At 44.2% G+C, this 21,083-nt stretch overlaps 1 long non-coding RNA gene across 1 annotated transcript; it reads right to left on the bottom strand.

The window, feature by feature from the left end:
- Positions 1-572: 572 nt before the first annotated feature.
- LOC136008009 (uncharacterized) lies at positions 573-11,552 on the bottom strand. Its single transcript, XR_010609944.1, has 5 exons — positions 11,367-11,552; positions 8,907-8,947; positions 7,258-7,544; positions 5,458-5,664; positions 573-2,837 (listed from the first exon to the last, which is right to left on the bottom strand). It is a non-coding gene; the product is annotated as an uncharacterized LOC136008009 (long non-coding RNA).
- Between the last annotated feature and the right edge of the window lie 9,531 nt (positions 11,553-21,083).

The following is a 21,083-nucleotide window of genomic DNA, read 5'->3' as shown; positions in this document are numbered from 1 at the left end:
TGACCAAATCCAAAAATTCTCATAAAGGATTTCTCTTTAGCCTTATGTAATCTGAAATAATAATAGGTCCTTATAACCCAAACTTTTGTGTCCCTCCCACAGGCTAATGAAAATTTTCATTTGCCTCTTGCCACTTTATGCATTCAGGCAACAGAATGAATATTTCCAGAAACACTTTTTTCTACTTCGTTTTTTTTTTTAATTTTGTTTGCCTAAAATCACCATATATCCCAGGAAGTAGAGTCTGAATGTGCTAATCACCACACTGAGTGTCATCAAGAGAAGACAATACGTGACATAAAAGAGGCAATGTTACAAACTAGCATGATGAAAGCTGTGGCACCAAATTTCCAAGGACAGGATTGGAAAATCAATCTGCGATCAGCAAGCAGTGGTTGATAGAATTGAATAGAAACCTGACTTGAGGAAGAACAAGGCAGAAGCAGACTCACTGAAGCTGAAAATCTGTAACTACAATGACCTAAGACCAAATTGGACACTGTTTTCTGCGCACATCAGATACTTGGATATCACCCATCTGTGTGCAGGGCCTCCCAGGATCCAGACCCTTTGAAGCTGGAAAGGAGTAAGATTCTTCTCCATTCCGTGAAAAAAATCCTGTTTCATATCAACTCTGGGGACATGGCCCCATGGTCCCTGATTGTCATACCATGAGGGATTCCAAACTGGTGGCCCTTGTCCATTGGTGCCATGGCCCTAAGGCTTCCCAGCCAGAGCTGCCAACAGGCTGCCAAGCTGCTGGGTGAACAGCCTGCAGGAAAGCAAGAAAACCTCTCCATCAGCTATTTTCTGAGCCTTTCTACTTTTTTTACTACAGAAGTCCCAGAGTTAGGAACCGAGAGCCCACATGGAGCTCAACCACATAGTAAATGTGTTGCCATCATGGCTGGAGAGGATCAGCTCAAAAACCTGACATGAGTGCACTTAGGGAAACAAAATTCCCTTTCTGTTTTTAAGAAGTCCTGTGATTTTTCAGTCTGATTCATGACTTTCTTGTTAGAGGCCAAATTATTTGGGGAGGAGACAGTCATACTGTCTAGCACTGGACAACCAATAGCCATGCTTAGAAAACCCTTGGAGACACTGCTTCGCTTTGACTGTATAGGGAAATTTGGCTGCTTTGTCCTGAATCATCCTGCAATTAAATGTCTGAAATGGGGATTGCAAAAAAGCATGTGGTGTTGGAATGTCTGTCTCTGACAAAACTGAAACAAATATGGATCTGAGGAGTCTCCCTGCTTTAAGAAATTTACTGTTCACCAGCGCACTGCTATAAATAAGTCTATTGGCAAAGAAGCAGTGTGCATCATGTAAAGCCATTTTGCCAACAGGTAACAGGTATATGCCTGAAAGAAGTATAACATCTCAGCAAAGCACTTTCATGCATGTGTAACAGAGGCTGTGTTCTGGCTTCCTTCATATAAAAATGCTTCCAAAATCAAAACTCCAGCTAACACCACTGTCAGGTACAGCATGTCAAGCTTCAAGCCTGAAGGTGAGCAGAGATGTCCCACAAGCCAATATCAGGAATTCTATTGTGTGATCCTCTTTTGCCAAAAGCCGGTGGCCCAAGATCTTTTTAACCAAGTGGTTTCAGACAAAAGATTGAAAATGGCTCAGATTCTCATACCCCACAGGCTCAAATTCAGAGGGTAAACAAGTCAGGACAGTTTAGCGACATGGAAAGTTTTGAGACAAGGCTTGAGACACTTTTGCCACTGACCATTTTAATATCTCTATTTTATGTGTGGAGGGTAAAGAAGAGTAATTACTTGCAGAGAAGTTTTGTGGCAGAGCTGAGAGTTGTACCCCAGCTTTTCTAGACCCAAACTGGACCCTTCCTCTTTTGTCTAACTTTGTTTTCATAAGTCAGCTATTTTTAATAAAGTACTTGGTGAGGTAAGAGGGTGGGTTGTGGGTTTCTGGCCTTGAAGTCAGCTCATCATAAAGATACGTAAATACAGCTAGAAAAAAGAAATAGATAGGCAGTTTCAAATCCTACCCTGAGGAAGTGCCATTTGAAACTTCATCAGAAATTACCGTGTGGTGGCAGCTGAAAATTCTAAGGCAGGAAGATAGAAAAACTAGGACAGATTATCTAGCACAGCTGGTCCCAGTTCTGGAGAGCAGCTTCTATGGCAGGCTGAGAAGCTTTTTTGTCTCCAAGGAAGAGCTGATAAAATTAACATTAGACATTTGAAAACTTTAAGATCCACCACAGTGGCAAAATATACTATTTTTCAATAGTTTTTTTCTTTTCTTTGATATTGTACTTTACAATGATTTATGATAGATTACTGCAACTAATCCTGACCATTGAAAGGCTATTTACTTTCCATTCATTTCCCTACAATAATGAGTGCTTTTTAAAAGCCAAGTTCAGCCACTAGCTTAAAGGACACTATCGATGTGAAGCAGATGACTTTTCTGCCCACAACTTTCAATGAAGGCCAAAAAAAAAAAAAAAGAAAAAAAAGTTTCTTGAAAGAAAATTATTTTAGAAAATAAATGCAGAATCGATATTTTGTACAACTGAGAGGTGGACACTGATGGTTCATTTCTGCATGAACTTTCCTTTTTCTTATCTTAACATTATTTTTATAAGTAAAAATCAACAAGATAATTAAGATCACTGTCACAATCAAAGAGCTGGAAATCTAAAACTTCATCTGCAAAGCTCAAACACCAGCCATGATTCATGTTCCATTGGCACATGTTGGAAGCTGGGATGAGCACCAGACTCTGGCATGCAGTGGGCAGCTCTAAGGGGAGAGCAGAGATGTTGCAGATGAGTAGACTCCATCAAAGAGCACACACTAGAAAAATAATGAAGAAATGAGGCATGTGCATTAAAGTGTACAAGACATCTTCATGCTTAGGAGCATCTGCATTGTAATAAAAAGCAAAAGTGTTGTTTATAGCAAAGCATCTTGGTTTTGTTGTTCTGTGTTATTAATATGTGACTGGTTTTACTCTAGTGGGCTCTGATCAGAACTATTAGAGCTACAGCATATGCACAAAGTGTATTTTGGTCACAAGAGAGCTAAAGAGGGGAGATTCCCAAATCTTTGCTATCCAGTGTTTCTATACTGGATGCTGAGCACATGCTATGCTCCATAGAATCATAGAATCATAGAATAGTTAGGGTTGGAAAGGACCTCAAGATCATCTAGTTCCAAACCCCCTGCCATGGGCAGGGACACCTCACACTAAACCATCTCACCCAAGGCTTCATCCAACCTGGCCTTGAACACTGCCAGGGATGGAGCATTCATAATCTCCGTGGGCAACCCATTCCAGTGCCTCACCACCCTAACAGGAAAGAACTTCTTCCTTACATCTAATCTAAACCTCCCCTGTTTCAGTTTTAAACTGTTACCCCTTGTCCTGTCACTACAGTCCCTAATGAAGAGTCCCTCCCCAGCATCCCTATAGGCCCCCTTCAGATACTGGAAGGCTGCTATAAGGTCTCCACGTAGCTTTCTCTTCTCCAGGCTCAACAGCCCCAGCTTTCTCAGCCTGCCTTCATAAGGGAGGTGCTCCAGTCCCCACATCATCCTTGTGGCCCTCCTCTGGATTTGTTCCAACAGTTCCATGTCCTTTTTATGTTTAGGACACCACAACTGTACACAATACTCCAGGTGAGGTCTCACAAGAGCAGAGTAGAGGGGCAGGATCACCTCCTTCGACCTGCTGGTCATGCTCCTTTTGATGCAGCCCAGGATACGGTTGGCTTTCTGGGCTGTGAGCACACACTGAAGCCGGCTCATGTTCATTTTCTCATCGACCTGCACCCCCAAGTCCTTCTCCGCAGGGCTGCTCTGAATCTCTTCTTTGACCAACCTGTAGCTGTGCCTGGGAATGCTCCAAACCAGGTGTAGGACCTTGCACTTGGCATGGTTAAACATCATGAGGTTGGCATCAGCCCACCTCACAAGTGTGTCAAGGTCCCTCCGGATGGCATTCCTTCCCTCCAGGGTATCAACCGAACCACACAGCTTGGTGTCATCAGCAAACTCAATCCCACTGTCCATGTCAGCAACAAAGATGTTACACAAGACCAGTCCCAACACTGATCCTTGAGGGACACCACTCGTTACTGGTCTCCAGCCGGACATTGAGCCATTGACCATAACTCTTTGCGTGCGGCCATCCAGCCAGTTCTTTATCCACCAAGTGGTCCACCTATCAAATTGATATCTCTCCAATTTAGAGACAAGGATGTCGTGTGGGACAGTGTCAAACGCTTTGCACAAATCCAGGTAGATGACATCAACTGCTCTACCCCTGTCTGTCAGTTCCATAGCCTCATCATAGAAGGCCACCAAATTGGTGAGGCAGGATTTCCCCTTAGTGAAGCCATGCTGGCTGTCACCAAGCACCTTGTTGTTTTTCATGTGCTTTAGCATGCTTTCCAGGAGAATCTGCTTCAAGATTTTGCCAGGCACAGAGGTGAGACTGACTGGTCTGTAATTCCCCGGGTCTTCCACTTTCCCCTTCTTGAAAATGGGGGTTATATTTCCCTTTTTCCAGTTGTCGGGAACTTCACCTGACTGCCATGATTTTTCAAATATGATGGCCAGTGGCTTAGCAATGTCATTCACCAGCTCTTTCAGGACCCACAGATGGATTTCATTGGGTCCCATGGACTTGTGTATGTTCAGGTTCTTAAGATGGTCTCGAACCAGATCCTCTCCTACAGTGGGCCTAGGGTCTTCACTGCCACAGTCCCTGCATCTGCCTTCCAAGACTTGGGTGGTGCGGTCAGAGCATTTGCCAGTGAAGACCAAGGCGAAGAAGTCATTCAGAACCCCAGCCTTCTCCAAATCCTGTGTAGCCAGTTCTCCCGAAAGCTTCCCCAGGGGGCCTATGTTGTCCCTAGTCTGTTTTTTATTCGCTACATACCTATAGAATCCCTTCCTGTTATCCTTAACATCCCTAGCCAAGTTTAATTCTAACTGGGCCTTAGCTTTCCTAACCTGGTTCCTAGCTTCCTGGACAACAACCCTGTATTCTTCCCAGGCCACCTGTCCTTGCTTCCACCTTTTATAAGCCTCTTTTTTCCTTTGAATTTTCCTCAGCAGCTCCTTATCCATCCAAGGAGGTCTCCTGGCCCTCCTGCTGCACTTCCTTCTAGTTGGGATGCAACACTCCTGAGCTTGGAGCAGGTGATCCTTAAATATCAACCAAGAGTCTTGGGCCCCCCTGCCCTCTAGGGCTATATCCCACGGAACCTTACTAAGCAGGTTCCTGAAGAGGCCAAAGTCTGCTCTCCTGAAGCCCAGAGCAGTGAGCTTGCTACACGCTCTTCTCACTGTCTGGAGGATCTCGAATTTGACCACCTCGTGGTCGCTGCATCCGAGGCTGCCCTGGAGCATCACATTTCCAACCAGCCCTTCCCTGTTGGTCAGCACGAGGTCAAGCATGGCACCTCACCTTGTTGGCTCCTCTGTTACTTGCAGAAGGAAGTTGTTTTCCACACAATCGAGGAACCTCCTGGACTGCTTGTGCCGGGCTGTACTGCGCCTCCAACAGATGTCAGGGTGGTTGAAGTCCCCCATGAGAACAAGAGCCAGTGAGCGTGAGGCTTTTCCTATCTGTCTGTAGAGTGCTTCATCCACAGGTTCCTCTTGATCAGGCGGTCTGTAACAGATCCCCACAGTAATGTCTCCCATCGCTGTTCTCCCTTTAACCCTGGCCCACAAACTCTCCGTTTACTGATCACCTGTCCTCAGATAGAGTTCCATACTCTCCAGCCTATCCCTAACATAAAGTACAACTCCTCCACCCCGCCTGCCAGGCCTGTCTTTTCTAAAGAGCCTGTAACCTTCCATTCCAACACTCCAGTCATAGGAGCCATCCCACCATGTTTCTGTGATGCCTCTTATATCGTACCCCCGTAGACGTGCACGCATCTCTAATTCCTCTTGTTTGTTCCCCATGCTATGGGTGTTTGTATAGGGCATCTGAGCTGAGCACCAAATGAAGCCGGCTCATTGGTTGGAGTGGCTGGAATATCACTACATTGCTCCGAGCATTTATTATAGGTGCTGGCAACTGACTGTGTGTGTTGGGACGGAATGATGCCCCCCTCCCCCAACACATCTAGTTTAAAGCCTCCTTGACCAGTCTGGCAAGCCTCCTACCAAAACCACTCTTCCCCTTCTTTATCAGAGCAGCTTCACCAGCCCCCAGTAGACCTGGGCTACTAACTTAGGTCCTGTGGTCAAGACACCCAAACCCCTGACTATGGCACCACCTTTCTAACCATTGATTAACCTGGCCAATCCTCCTGGCCTTTTTGGGGTCCTCCCCGGTATCCTGGAGAATTGACAAAAAGACTGTCTGAGCTCCAGAGCCCCTAACCACCTCTCCCAGGGCTCTGTAGTCCTTCTTCATGTTCCCCAGGCTACTACTATCTATATCCCTAGCACCCACATGGATCACTAGAAGTGGGTAACAGTCCATGGGACTTACTAGAGCAGGCAGCCTCTCTGCAACATCCCTGATCCATGCCCCTGGCAGGCAACACACCTCCCTTGAGACCGGGTCAGGCAGACAGACGAGTGCTTCTATCCCTTTCGAAGTAGAGGCCCCTACTACTACGACCCACCACTTTTTCCTTGCAGCACCAGTAGTTCAGTGCATCAGCTGGTCGCTCATGGTGCAAGTGCATTTCCTCATTAGCCCCTTGCAGGACAGCAAAGCGGTTCTGCGTGGGGACAACAGATTTAGGAGGAAGCCCCTTGCTTTTAATTGTCCTTTTCCTCCTTTTTTCATTGTTTTTTTTTGTCACTAATTCCCAGCTTCCCGGGATAACGGCCTCCTTCTTTTCTCCATGAGCTAGAGGGGAAGCCTGAGGCCCCTGCACAGTTTGGGGCTGGAGCAAGCAGCCCTGCTTCCTCTCAGCTTCCCTGACGTCTTTCAGCCTATTGACAGCCTCCCGCAGCTCAGCCCCTGCTGCAGGACCTCCACCAGGGAGCACCGAGCGCAGCCCTGCCCGTGGTGCGCCTTTCCTTCACCAGTGCAGGCACTCTCTATACCCGGAGCTCCGCGCTGCAGCCTCCCGTCTCACCGGCTCTGTCTGGTGCCGACGCTGCCACCGCTGGGGAGGTAGCGCAGAGCTCCCAGAGCGGGCCCCGGTAACACGGCGGGTGCTCCCCATCCCGCTCGCCTGCCCGCGCAACCTGCCCCGACCCGCCCGGGTCCCCGCGCTCCCCGGGGCAGGTTTTTAACCTCTCAGCGCTGGTGCCGCTGCTCCTGGCTCCGCCCCCTGTGAGTCCCTGCTCGCGTCCGCGGAGCTGCCGGCTCCGGGGCAGCCCCGTCGGTGGCTCTCGGCGCTCTGAGTTGAGGCTCCTGGACGCTGATCTCTGCCCCTGCTCCGGTGTTGAAGGCGTCCTCTCTCGAGCTGCTCACCTCAGCAATTCATTTCCATTTTGTAGCTATATCTAGCCATGTCGATAAGGATTGCATTCCAGATCCACGTTCCCCTCCAGAGGCTAGCTGAGGGCCAGAGTCCTCTCCTATAGGGTAAGTTAGACAGAAATGTTTCTATTTCAAACTGGAAAGGTTTCTGTAGCAAGAAGCTGTGTTCTTTGTAGGGAATTTGTGTGAGAAATCCTTCCTCTCCACAGGAAATTTATGTGGGATTTTTTTTCATATAAAACCCAAATATGTGCAAACTCTCCCTTCGCCTAACACAATTTGTCGCCTCCCCACACTTCCCTGCAGTGGGGATCGCCAGCCAGACTTCATTCCTCACAGCGCGTGGTGGAGAGGTTTCCCTGTGATGCAGGACCTTCTCTTGTAAAGCAATTTTCTGCACACCCCTCACACCCCTTTTTTCAAAACAAGCTCTGATCCAAACTCACACCCACTGGAACAGAGTGGAACTACACAGGTAGGCTGTGGGCTTTGAAGCAAAAGCACACAAAGCACCTTACTCATTTTTCCTGGCTCTCTGACTCCCTTCTGCACTTTCTTTTCCAAACAAAAGGAGGGAATCCCACAGTGTGTAGGTGTTACTCGCTTTTTCCTTTCCTCTTCTCCACTAAGGTCAGGAAATAAAGCAGCCTGAAGGAATACTTTTGCTCCACACATACCAAGCCATCATGAAGTAGCCTGAGGCAGGGTGAGCCTCTGCCTCCTGTCTCCTGTGTGGCTGCCCTCCCTTGCTGCTTGAGCAGGACAAGCAGGACCCATCACAGAAGTCACTGCCCAGGCTCTGAAACAGGTGCCAGCATCACAAAGGGGAAACAAACACATCACTTTTGCAGCTTCTCTTCCTGCTCCAGCATTAGAAAAGATCTGGGCAGGAGAAGAAAAGATCTGGGCAGGAGACCTCCCATGCAGCTCTTTATCACAGATACATCTGTCTTAGGCTGATTTTCTGTCCTTGTCAGGCAGAGAGATGCTGTTGCTGATATTGCTGCTGTTGAGACAACCCAGAAACCAGGTTTTATGGATCTGTAAAATAGAAGAACTGAACATACATTTTTAAAGCTCAATGCATCTTGCTTTCAAGGCCACAGAGAAGACTTCTCTGTAGAAAGACAGGAGACTGCAGGAGCTATTTTATATAAGGACTAATCCATCTACTTTAAGCAAAAGGATATAAGCAAGCATCTCTCCTAAAACTGGTTATGCTTTTATTCATTGCTGCTGCATTGCTAGGGTAGGAGGCAAAGATGGGTTTAGTGGGGATTAGACCTCTGTTGCCTGCAGCCAGGCCATCATTGCTGCTTGGTGTCAGGGGTGTTGTCAGAGATGGCTGCTTGGGGCTGCACAACCACAGCTACCTGTCCTGGAGATGCACCTCACCACCACCCACAGCAGTGTTCTGTCCTCTTTACCGTCAGAAATGACCCTTCTTGCTCCGCACTTACCATTAGTCTCGCAGGGAACTTTGACAGGGCCCAGGCTTACTCTGAAAGAGATAAAAGTGAAAAGGTCACACCTCTGGGTCAGAGGTTAAAAGGCAGATAAAACACCCTGCCTGCAGAAGCAAAATCCAAGGGAAATCACATCAGCTCCCAAGAAAGGGTAGCTTGTAGGAGCTGGAGTCTAACTCCAGTGGGAGGATGCAATTGCCCTTCTTCTAGCAACTTCCTCCCCCTTTTTTTTCCGACATGGGTTAACAAAATATATTTAAGCACAAACCAAAATAAACTCAAATGAAAACCCCAGGCTGTCTCCTCTCCAATGGCTGATTTAATGGAGACTTTTGCTCTGTAGGGTCATCTTTTCATCTCTTACTTAGGGCAGAGGAAAAAGTATTTTTAAGCAAAGGAAAGACAAAATTTGGTAGTAAATGTCTTCCTTTAACCAAGCAGGGGCACAGCTATTCTTCTGACTTGCAACTTTAAGAGGACTTTGAATAATAAATCAGAAAATGTCAGCTTTCAATTAGGGTTAATGAAAGGGATAGTGGCAAGTTGTGGGAGGGTAGAATAAACCATGAAATGCAAAAACACAGATAATACAAAACATATGTAAATGGGGATGTAAGGAGCCTCTTTAGTGTATTTAGCAAGAAACTATTAACATTTCTATAAGCAGAGAAAAGCAGCTTTGAGGCATCTCAGTCAGAACAAGCCATAGTGCACATGCATGTGGACTTTTACATATTGAGCCACAGGCCAAGAGACAAAATTTATTCAGATCTCTTTGAATCAAAACAGATCCCTCTGAACATAAAATCACAAATGTTCAAGTCACATCTCCCAGGAGAATCAGAACAACAGGGGTGGCTGGGTTTTGCATGTGCGCGTGTGAAGCAAGATGCTGCAGTACCTCTGCAGTGGTGCCCGTGCCCACAGAGAACCTATAAATCTACACCCGCACAGATGGTCCCAGTTACATTAGGAGATCAAACTTTAGCAGTTTCCCTTCTTTTGATTCATACTTCTGCAGTGTGCTGCTACAAAAAGATAATTTAGATAGCACTGTATGAGTCTTGAATGTTTTCTTGTGTTTACTGCTTGGCCGTAGCTTTACGTAACCCACCGTCTGTCCCTCTTTAGCTTTATGTCCACAGATCCTGGCCTCCTTTCCAATAAATCCAATAAATGAAGACTTTGCCAGTGAGTTTGGTTGATTTCCAGCACTTCTTCCCTGCTTAAGTTTTTTCCATTCGGCAGAGTTTTAGACCCTCAAACTTCTCTGTGTAAGACCAACATGGGGAAGGAGTGAGGAAATACAGTTTTCAGCTTAACCAGGATAAACTGCTGAGCCATTAGAAACTCATGAGTGTTTATGGGGCCTGAGCGTTTATGGGGCCCCAAAGTAGTAGGGAAAGATTGACACACTATCTTAGCAGAAATTGAAAATCTGGGGAATGACCGATCAGTTTAACTTTGGCAAGATGCTTGAACACAGTATTAAGCAACTGCCTCATAGCAAATAGGAATAACTCTGATAAAAAGGACTTCCTAACTTGGATTTGTGAAGAACAAAGAATGTCAAACCATGGTGTCTTCCACCGAGACAGAAAAAGTTTTACAGTCTGGAAAATGATCTATGGGTTCAATGTTGAGTTTAATAATGTGTTTTCTGACATTTCCCTTGCTAAGGACATGGGTTTTAAACCAAAGATCTCAAAAATGTGTGCCCAACTGACTGAAAAACACAGTCAAGTAATAACATTCAGGACATCAGTATCTAACTAGGAAGATACACCTACCAGAACACTGGAACTATCTCCCAGGCTTTCATATAACTGCTACATCTAACAGTACTAGCTCTTTCTTCTAACCTGACTGTGCTGTTCACAGCTGCGTCTAAAAGCAATGGTTTAAGCAAGAAATTACTAAAACCACATCAGCCGTCACTGCTCCCTCCAGGTCTAAAGACTGAGGTGACAAATCGCACTCTGGGCTTTTAAGGTGTTTTCCATGCATCTGCACTGGGTTTCACAGCAGAGCTGCCTCCCAGGCACCCAGGTTCCAGCTGAGCATTTCACAACATACAGGTGGCTCTTGGGGTAGATACCACCAAGCTGTGGAGAGCACACCTACATTTCTCTCAACTCCTGTGACAGAGAAACTTGTTCTAGGTCATAAGGAAGACTATAAAAGAGCAGGATGTAAATCTAGGTCTCCCGAGACACAGGCTATCCCCCAGGCATGTGACTTAGAAGGAAAAAATGCATCATTTCAGATACTAAAAAAAAAAACCAAAACCAAAACCCAAACCTAAAAAAAAAAATGAACACCCAAAACCGAACTCCCCCTCCAACAAAACAGATGCTTGTTAAAATACGCTTTGCTGCAAACTTCATTGTCTGAGGTTGTAAGAGAAGGTTTATTTTCCAGGTGGTGAAACAGCCAGTCCTACTTTTAACACACCTGAAATTAGCTGGCCAATGGATCCATACAGTCAAAACCTGGATATGCGATTTTTCTCAGAATCAGAATCACAAGTATAACTCCTAATCTAGTGGATGATAACGAGTTGTGTAAATTATTACATTAAACAATAAACCCTCAGGGATTAATTTTCAGCATATGGCTGATCATTAAACCTCTTTCAGATTTTTTAAGGTTATTCTGAACTTAAATCAATACTTAGCTCAGCTCTGCTACTGTGCTTCATTCGTTGAATGCATCCAAATCACAACCCTTTTCTCAAACCAGGGGAATCCTCTCTCTGGTTTTAACTAAAACTCTTCATTCCAATTTTTTAAATATTGCACTATTCCAGGAAAGCTCCTGAAATGAATTCAGCAAACAGTTGCTCAACTCTCTTCTTCCCTCCCCTTTAATCTCTGGTGCTGACCTGGCCATTCATTAGGTGTTTGCAGTGGTGAGCTCTGCAAACCGAGTTTCCATGGCAGCCCTAATCCATGAATAGGGCTGGCTCCATCGGTGGTCACTTAGGACATGTCCTGTTGCTGGCTGAATCAGAAGACAGAAAACAAGCGCCTTCGGTAAACATGACCTAATGAGATTCCAGGCTCTGTGACAGGGGCCTGGAAAGGGCACACATTGGGACACCCACCTCTTCTGGGATTTTCCACTGAGGTCTCCCAGTATTTTCCTGCCTAGTTTTATAGACTGTTTTATTTAAACTGCATTTCTAGTCACTTCTTCAATCTTTTTCTTTTTTAGATACAGATATAACTTATTGAACGTGGCAAAACCACAGTCTGCCTTAGAGAGAGCTGTGTCCAGTGCTCTCTCCTTTCTGTAGGTGCTAGGTTTTTTGCTCCCCAGAGGCCCAGCCAACCCTTTCCATGACTGTAGGACTCCCACAGAATTGAGGGGTTTTCCTCTGGAAACCAAAAGGTTCCTGCAGGGCTCCCGTATTGCCAAGAGCAGGCCCCTCTGCATTCAGCTATTCCTCTTTAAACAGCAGCATGCTGATCCCCTGTTACAAAGTCTTCCCCAGTCAACCATAGAAGCTGCCTAGAGGGCTTCTGCAGATGAATTGAACAAAAATTAAATTCTACAAATTCCCCAAATAGTACATAACTTCTTTCATTTTACGCTGAATAATCACAGTCAATTCAGCTGGGCATTTGCATGATTGCTTGTGAAACCATCTAAGAAAATAACACCCAAACATTTCCAGAAGATTAGGGATTTCAAGCTGCTAAGATATTAGAAAAAAAAAAATCCGTGTAAAAATATGTCTGAAAGACACTGAAGCAGACAATCTATATTTTGAGTATTTATTCTTCACTGAAAGGGTTATCAAGCACTGGAACAAGATGCCAAGGGAACTGGTAGAGTCACCATCCCTGGGGTATTTAAAAGACATCTAGACGTGGTGCTTAGGGACATGGTTTAGCGGTGGACTTGGCAGTGCTGGGTTAATGGTTGGACTTGATGATTTTAAAGGTCTTTTCCAACATAAATGATTCTATGGTTCTACACATTCTTTGAAGCATAACTTTTACTTGGTTCTGCCAAGCTTCTTTCCTTTGCCTTGGGACATGAAGGTCTTGTTATTTATTATCCATCTTCCTTTAGTCCATTATGTGAGTCACACCACCAAATGTAAACGTGCTGGGCACCATGTACCTCATCTGCCCTTTATGCACTGTCAGTCATTTCTGCAGTGTTGACTGGGACTCAGCCAGTTATTTCAGGTCTGATTTCAACTGTTTGCCCTATCATAACACAGAACAGTTGTCACAAAAATGCTGATCGTTATCTCAATGAACTGCAATTACATTTCAGAGAACAGAGAGGGCTGAGTGGCTGAGTCCCATAGTCTTTACTTTGGGAAAACTCCCACCATCTCCACATAGTTCATGTTTTACCCACAATTAGCAGCTACAGCCTATGTATTTATAGGAATTCCTCTGAAATCGAAAACACAGGCAGACTAATGGGATCTAAAAGAAAGAGAACGGAAGTGACTTTGGCAATGGCATGCTTCCACCCCATGCAGCCGAGGTTGTACTGCTAAAGGACCCCTGGCCCAACGCCCTGTCAATTACCTTAATCCCAACCCAAAGAGAATGATACTAAACACTCCACAAAACTGCTTCCAAATATTGCCACAGGAAGAAGGAAAAGCATTAACCCTGCCTTCCCAGACACAGCTTTAGTAATGGGCACATTGCGTTTCACATGGAGAAACACATGAGCATAAAAGACATACCCTCCAGTGAAAAACTTGCACAACCTCTCAGAATTAATCGCAGGGAATAATTGCAGTTCTAAACAAGAATATTTATGACATTACATAAACACCATTAAAGCAAACTGAAAGGCAATATTTTTCAGAAAGAGGAAAGGAGGAAGTGAGGCGGGGGGATGAAAACCAATCAAAGTTTATAGCTGAAAAGGGAAAAGTTCCCGTGTGTCAGCCATTTTGGAAACTGTTGCTTCAGCCATCACTTGTGTCTTGTTTACTTCCCTTAATAAAACAAGGAAAGAATTTTGTTTATAAAGTTAGCCAATACTTGGAGTTTAAAGCATTTTTCTTGAAAGAGATCTTTCAAAAGCAAGAAGAAATGTGGAAAATTTCCTTCCAAAATGTTTTAGATTTTCAAGAAAAAACATTTCAAGTCATTATCATCCCAGTAACACTCTTTTCTTCCTCCCTTCCTTTTTTCCCCTTTTCCCAAGGCAGGGAAGGAAGTAAAAGAGAGCTTTCTCTTTTGTTCCTGAATGAAAAAATTGACTGAACTGTATTTTTAAATAAATAAAAAAAAATAAAAAGAAATAAAAAAAGAAAGATCAAGTTGCAAAGAAAAGCATTTGGAGATTTTCTTTTGCAATATACTTGTAGCATCTTTCTAACCAATTCCAGTTATTAGAGCTGGGGCAAAAGGTTGTGTGTCTTTAACACTCCAGATTTTATTCTGAAAATTTGGAGCCCTGGATGGTGACAGTTGAGGCTGAGTCTGTGAAGCCTGTATTGCCCCCCGCCCCCCCCCAGGAGACTGAGAGCCCAAGTGCCTAGCAGTAACTGGGGCACCTTTGCTGACCCAGAAATGGCCTGGCAGTTCTTCTTCAGGAGAGAAGTTTGGGCTTGGATTAGACACATTGCCAGTGGATGCAGTGCCTACATGTACTATGTGCACATGGAAGTGGTTTAGAATTGTTCCTGTGAAAAGAAAGCTTTTTGGTCAAAATGCTGTTTCCTTCATTTTCTATTCAGACTTGTATATATTCCAGCATCGAGAAAAGGATAGAAACTAACAGCACTCAGAGCCATAAAAACCACATTTCATAAAATCGTAGAATATTCAGTTGGAAAGGACCCTAGTGATCATCTGGTCCAGCCTTTCTAGGCAAATCATGACATACACTAGATGTCCTAGCACACTGTCCAGCCGAATCTTAAAAGTGTCCAATGCTGGGGAACCCACCACTTCCATGGGGAAATTATTCCAATGGCTGATTGATCTCAGTGTGAGTAATTTTCTTCTTGTGTCCAGTCAGATTCTCCCCAGGAGTAACTTGTTCCCATTATCCCTCATCTTTTCCATGTGACTCTTTGTAAAAAGCCAGACTCCATCTTCTTTGTAGTCAACCTTTAAATACTGGAACAGGGTGATAAGATCTTCCCTGAGCCTTCTTTTCTCAAGGTGGGCCCTCTGTCCACATCTTTTTTGTGTATCAGGGGCAAAAACTGAACAAAGCCCTCTTTCAAGAGGTGGCTTCTAGGAAATGCAACCCAACCTTCTCCTGCATAGACCATTGACCCAAAAATGGATATGGGGCTTTCATGATCCAGGTGATCTTGGCAGGCCAGGCAGGTGGCTATGATCAGATGTCTGTGGAGATTCTGCAGGTTGAAATTCAATTGGAAGGAGCCACATTTGAAAGCTGGATGCAGTTTTGCAGGATCAACAGATCTTTTTGGAAATGGAGTATCATGGCTTAATAGCACTATCTCCCTCTGGACAAGAGTAAAAATGCTCTCAGCTGGCCACAAGCTGCAGGATCAATATCAAGCCTGTGATTTGTACACAAATACTGCAATCTAATTGATACACATGGGCAACAGATATGCTTTTGTAAATCAGCTCTGATTACCAGGATCCCTGGCAGGACTTAATAAACAATGTCTGGCTTCAGGGCCGCAGAACACACACACGGCTATGCAAACCTCCCAGACAATTTTCCACTCTGCCACCCAGGCTCCATTGGCCAAAAGCTTGTAAAAGAGCATGCGACAACACAAACAGCTTCATTTTAGCTGAAAGCCCAAAGTACAAAAACTCATCTAGCCCAGTGCAGTCTGCATCCAATTCCCTGTCTGCCACAGGGAAATGTTTCACTTTCCAGGTTTTTTCTTCAGTACCCTTAGAAAAACGAAGAGATCTCCTTTCCTCTCTTCCCCAGGTACACTCCATCCTCCCCTCTATCTCCTCAGAGCTGAAAGCACTTGGGTCCCATGGCCGAGCATGGCCGCTCAGATGGGCAATCACGTTACACCTTCCTTGTTTCTTTTGCCCAGCGCCAGGCACTTCCCCACTACCCTGATTTACCCATCAAGGTGTTGAGGAGAGTTTGCTTCAATAACTTCAGGAGTCTACCAGCATTTCCTGAAACAGAATGATGGTTTAAGTAAGGTCCTTCCACTGACCTCCTGGTGACACTGTGCTCATGAATAACCAGGTCTGTCGCTGCCCCTCATGCTTAATTTTCTCTAAGGAAATCTTCTGTTAAGGGGCAACAGTTTTCCATTTCAGTGTACAGCACTACCCAGCTGCTTGTTATTTCACTTGGCTGAGCCTGACAAGCTAACGGTATGTTTGATTTGCACTACCAGTTCCTGCTAGAGACATCATAACTTTTATTACAGACGTGGTTCTTGTTAGAGACTCAGTTGTCCACAGAAGAGAAAAAAAAAAAAAAAAGGCACATTTATTTCGGTCAACTTACTGGTTAACTCATTATTTGCAAACTCTGGCATGTAGCACACAATCTGCTGCATTTCGTTTTAGCATATTTCACAGTTTTTTGTGTGGCAAATGGAGAGATCATTCTAGCTTTTCTTTTGATATGCATTCCCTTTGCTGTCCTAAATCCTTCGAGGATGATCACGTTCCTAATTGCTAAAACATTTACTATAAGCTTTCTTAGATGCTGTGCAGCGAAACTCAGATCAGCAGTTGCCACAGGGAAAAAAAAAAGGGGGTACAGAGAGGTTAAGCAAAAATACATTTAATTGGACATAGTTCAGCATAAATTTTCTGTCTTGGTTTTCCTGACCAGTGTTGATAAAGATGTCAGAGTGTCTAAGGAACTTACGCATCTGTATTAGTCTTCCATTGTCAAAGTCACTGCATGTGCCATGTAAAGTTAATACGTTACAATTTGCAAGAATAAAAATGCAGACCAAAAGGACTAAAATGCCACGGTTTTGCTTGTTTGCAAAACAGAGAATAGATAGTTTAATGAGGACAACATTTGGATTATGAAATCTGTTTCCCCATAACATCCTGCAATTCTTTCCTCCTTTCTACATAAAGCACCCACTCAGGACAGGGCAGTACCCTCCAAATCTTTTTTCATCACACTTATTTGGAGCGCCCCAATAGACATGTCCGTGTATCTAAGTATTCAGCAACCCAGATGGAAGGATCCCAAACCTAAGATTGCTTATGAAAATTTTGCCTGCACTTCCCCTCCATCTCAGTTTAGTCACCAGTAAAAAGGGGATGGTATTCACACACGTCACCACACTGCAGCCTTGTATAAAATATGCTTGGTTAAAATACAACATATACAACTGAAAATAAGTAGGCTCACAGTGCTGGCTTTTTGCTACATGCAGGACTGCCACTGCAAGATATCCATTTGCAGCATTATCAGGGCTGTTGGGATCCCATGCAGAATTTTCTCTAATAAAGGCCCTTTAAAGCTCCTGAACTCTTGATCCTCAAAACAGCCAGTCTGGGGAGCGTTTCTTCGAGTCTGAAGTCGTAGCATGTATAAAGCTGACCAGTGCTGTTTGTGCATTTGTTTTTTTTACATATTTCTCCTGTTCCTTTAAGACCAGACAGAAGATGACATTATTAGCAGGCTGATCACAAGCACCTAGTAGTTTAGGGGCAGGCTTTTTATTTCTGCTTTCAAGCAGAGATGAAAGATTGTAAAAACCTCTCTCCTTTTTTTTTTTTTTTTTTTTTTTTTTGTCCTTAGGGAATCACAGCTCAGTAAAGTTCTTATAACTCCTTACAGCAGCTATTTTACTACTCAGAGAGGATATTTACTAGGTCGCTTTCTTCCTGCAGCAGGCCTCAGTGTTAATAAACGGTGTCTGTGAGTTACTTTATGCTCTTCATACTTTATTTTGATCTAGCTGTGTGTTTAAGGAGCTAAAGAGAGTGTGTCTTGATGAACTACTTACACCAGAGTTTGCTTGAAGCCAAAATGTAGAGAGGGCTTTCTTCTGTTTCAGTTTTCTTTTTAAGCCTTTGTAGGTACATTGAAATCTAGAAAATGGGGCTTGCTGCCAAGGTTGCTCTGCAAATCTGTTAGCTTCTGCTCACTCAGCATTAACATCTGTCTTCACTAAAGTGTTACCGGGCCTCCTGTACACTCCACGAAGCAAGCTCCACAGGCACTTATAGAAAGCAGAGCTGGGGGGTGGGGTAGAGACCCACATCCCCCTGACCTCCACCTACTAGCACTTCTTCAGTCAAATTTAAGCACAGCTCTAACTCCAGAAAGCTCTGCCCCAGATCTGTATGCTGGTGAGCCTTAGTATCAAAAACAACCACAAGGGAGAGATGGAGAGATTGTACAGAGGAGCCTGTACCTGGATTCTCATCCTCTGCCTTTTATCCCATTCAGAAGGTGACAGAAAATACAGATTTTATTTTTTTTTCTCTTTGCAAAGAAGTCAGATGACTTTAGTATTCAGTTCAAACTCAGAAGTGCAACATCCCTGGAGGCCACTTACCCCTAAGCCCTCAAATGAGGCACATAGTCATTACAACATCAAGCTTAGCACTAACACACCCAAAACAAGACAGTACCACATGCCTCCTCGGTGAGGTTGCACAACATCTTTGTACCTAATTAACATCTATGTGTCCATCCTACAAAGCAACCAATTCTGCATACATGTAAAGTGCATAAGACTTAAGTCTTACCGAGCCCTTTTTGGGTTCTACCACGTGTGCGTGATGAGGAATCCCACTTAAACCCCTCATAAAACATGATTTAATGCCTTGCATGAGGCTTGGGTGCATTCACTGAGGCTGGGCTCATAGGTAACATCCAGCAAGTCAGTGAATTCAGAATTACATCCTTAAGGTGAGAGCAGCATCCTGCTCTGCAGTGTGTGCAAACCCAAATGAGCTACCAGTGTGTGGTAAACAGCAGCACGCCTCTGAAGGCACATCTTTAGCATATGCACCATCCCATTTTACAAAGTAAGGTCCAGCTTTCCATGAGCTGACAAATTTCCAGGTTTATCTTTGTGTACTGTGTGCTTATATGCCTGCCATACAATCAGCGGTGCCTGGATTTGTGGATTTATTGGCTGTGACCAGACACAGGCTTAGTAAGTAAACAGATTAATATGCATTAACAAACTGCATTCGTGCAAAGTTCAGAACTTGTGCGCACATGCGAGGGTGGTATTTATCCATGGTTTTTACCAAGGGAGATGATTAAAAACAGGATCATGCAAAGTAAGTAGTGCAGTAAAAAGACAGCATTAAAACATTTTTTTAATTGAAATATCCAGAATAATGGTTACCTGATTTAATGGCTCATCAAACTGTAGCTCTCACATAATCTTCAAGGGTTTGGTGGTTTTATGTTGTAACTTGTAGCTGATGCTGCAAGAAGTGAGAGTTCTTTTGAAATTATTTCTGTATTGTTACACATAAAAACCATCTCTAAGAGAAGTCACAATGCCTCATCTACAAAAGACATAGGAAGAGAAAGGACAGTCATATATTGGTCACCTCTTAATGAAAAAGAGGTCTCAAAACAGAGACAGGGACTTATAGCACATTTTTAAGTTTTTGGCTTCTGGTCTTAAAACCTTTGGGTATTTTCTGTCTAAATATGGTCAGACAGTAAGTTAACTAAGCTCCCATTTTATAATAGCAATAAAAATCTCAAGGTGTGTGTTAACACTGTCAGAGTTGAGGGTGTTAAGTACAGCAGTATGGGCTGCCACGCAGCAAAGCTGAGAAAACCCCTGGGCCAGGCTCCCTTTGCAGAGCAACACAGGGATGCATTCCCAAGGCTATAGAATACGGAGAGGTGTTAGTGTTTGCCCCGTAGAAAACTTCATTTTTTATTACATAATTTTTATTTCAAAACCTAGAACGAATCAGGAATGCAATGTTTTTTACAGGAGAGGATATCCTGAGAGATTCCCATTGAGCAGGCCCTCAGCTCTCAGTGTGGGGAAGAGGTGCCCTGCAGTCTGAACACCATGAGACATCACTGAAACCTGGCTGCTGAGGGAGAAGAATTGATCCTCATCAGGAAAGTGATTGAAAGGAATTTGTCTTTGGAAATGTTTGTGAAAAGATTTTTCCAGCAGTCACTCAGCTGCTCTCTCATGGAGGAGGCCAGATGAAAGATGGGTGATCAGTGGTGCCTTCAGCTCAAGTGCTGTCAGATACAGGACCAACACAGTTTTTAAGATCACTTCAGATCTTAGAAAATGCCAGCCACTTGTTTTAGTGCCTAAATGGCAGCTCACATCCCTCAATAATTTAGTGCTTAGACTTGTACTAGGTGTGCTATATTGCACTTACTTTTCAGGAGCTGTCATTAGACTGTCTCTATTGGTGTCAAGCAGCTTCTCAACTAGGCAGTCTCTTACAAAATGGAAATCCTCACCATTAACACAAGCATTTTAAGCAAAGCAGTTGCAGACCTTTTTCTGCTTCTCTTCTCAGCCCAGACCAAGTTTTTAATTGCTTTTATGGGATTTAGGCCTGAATTTTTAAGCCAGATTAATGATTTAGGATGTTCATTGTCAGATCTCCTAAAAAGCCTGGCTACTAGAGAGCAGCCTAGCATACTTCTTCTCTCAGCCTGGGTCTGACTTGACTGCAGCTTTTGCATACCTTATGTAAGTATCTTTACAACTTAGAGGTTAATCAGTGTGTCTCAACAGCCCCCCCAGAGTATCTATTAGTGCAACATAGAACTGAAGTCAACAAAGAGTTGGAGGAAAATACATCTCAGATTGCCTCAAGCATTTCCCTGGGATCGGAGAGGACCTGAAACTAGGTGAGAATTTAAAATCAGGTCTCCCTTACCCTTCCATTTCCTTTCCCCTACAGGTGGATACAGCACAGAGCAGCAGGCAGGTAACCCAGTCCTGGAAACTGTGGCCTGTGCCATTTACCATGCAAAGTCCAAGGCACCAAGCATGCTCCTAGCCTGCCAGCTGGCTCATGCTTCAGAAGCAAGATAAGGCAAATGTAAGCAAAAGCTTACCTGGAGTTTGCTGCAGCCTGCTGATATCCGGATCAGGATGGGGTGCCAGTGAAAATGGAGATGCAGTAGGGGCTTTGAGCATCTACACAATTAGACAAATTTGAAAGTGGGTTTTCTAGGATGTGACTGTTGAGTTGAAACACTTGAGGTGGAGCTCAGATGTTCATAGTAGATCTA

Source organism: Lathamus discolor, chromosome 2, assembly GCF_037157495.1.
Source record: "Lathamus discolor isolate bLatDis1 chromosome 2, bLatDis1.hap1, whole genome shotgun sequence".
In the NCBI taxonomy this organism is placed as follows: Eukaryota; Metazoa; Chordata; class Aves; order Psittaciformes; family Psittacidae; genus Lathamus; species Lathamus discolor.
Note: the sequence above shows the minus strand (reverse complement) of the source record. Positions and strands in the feature narration are given on the sequence as shown.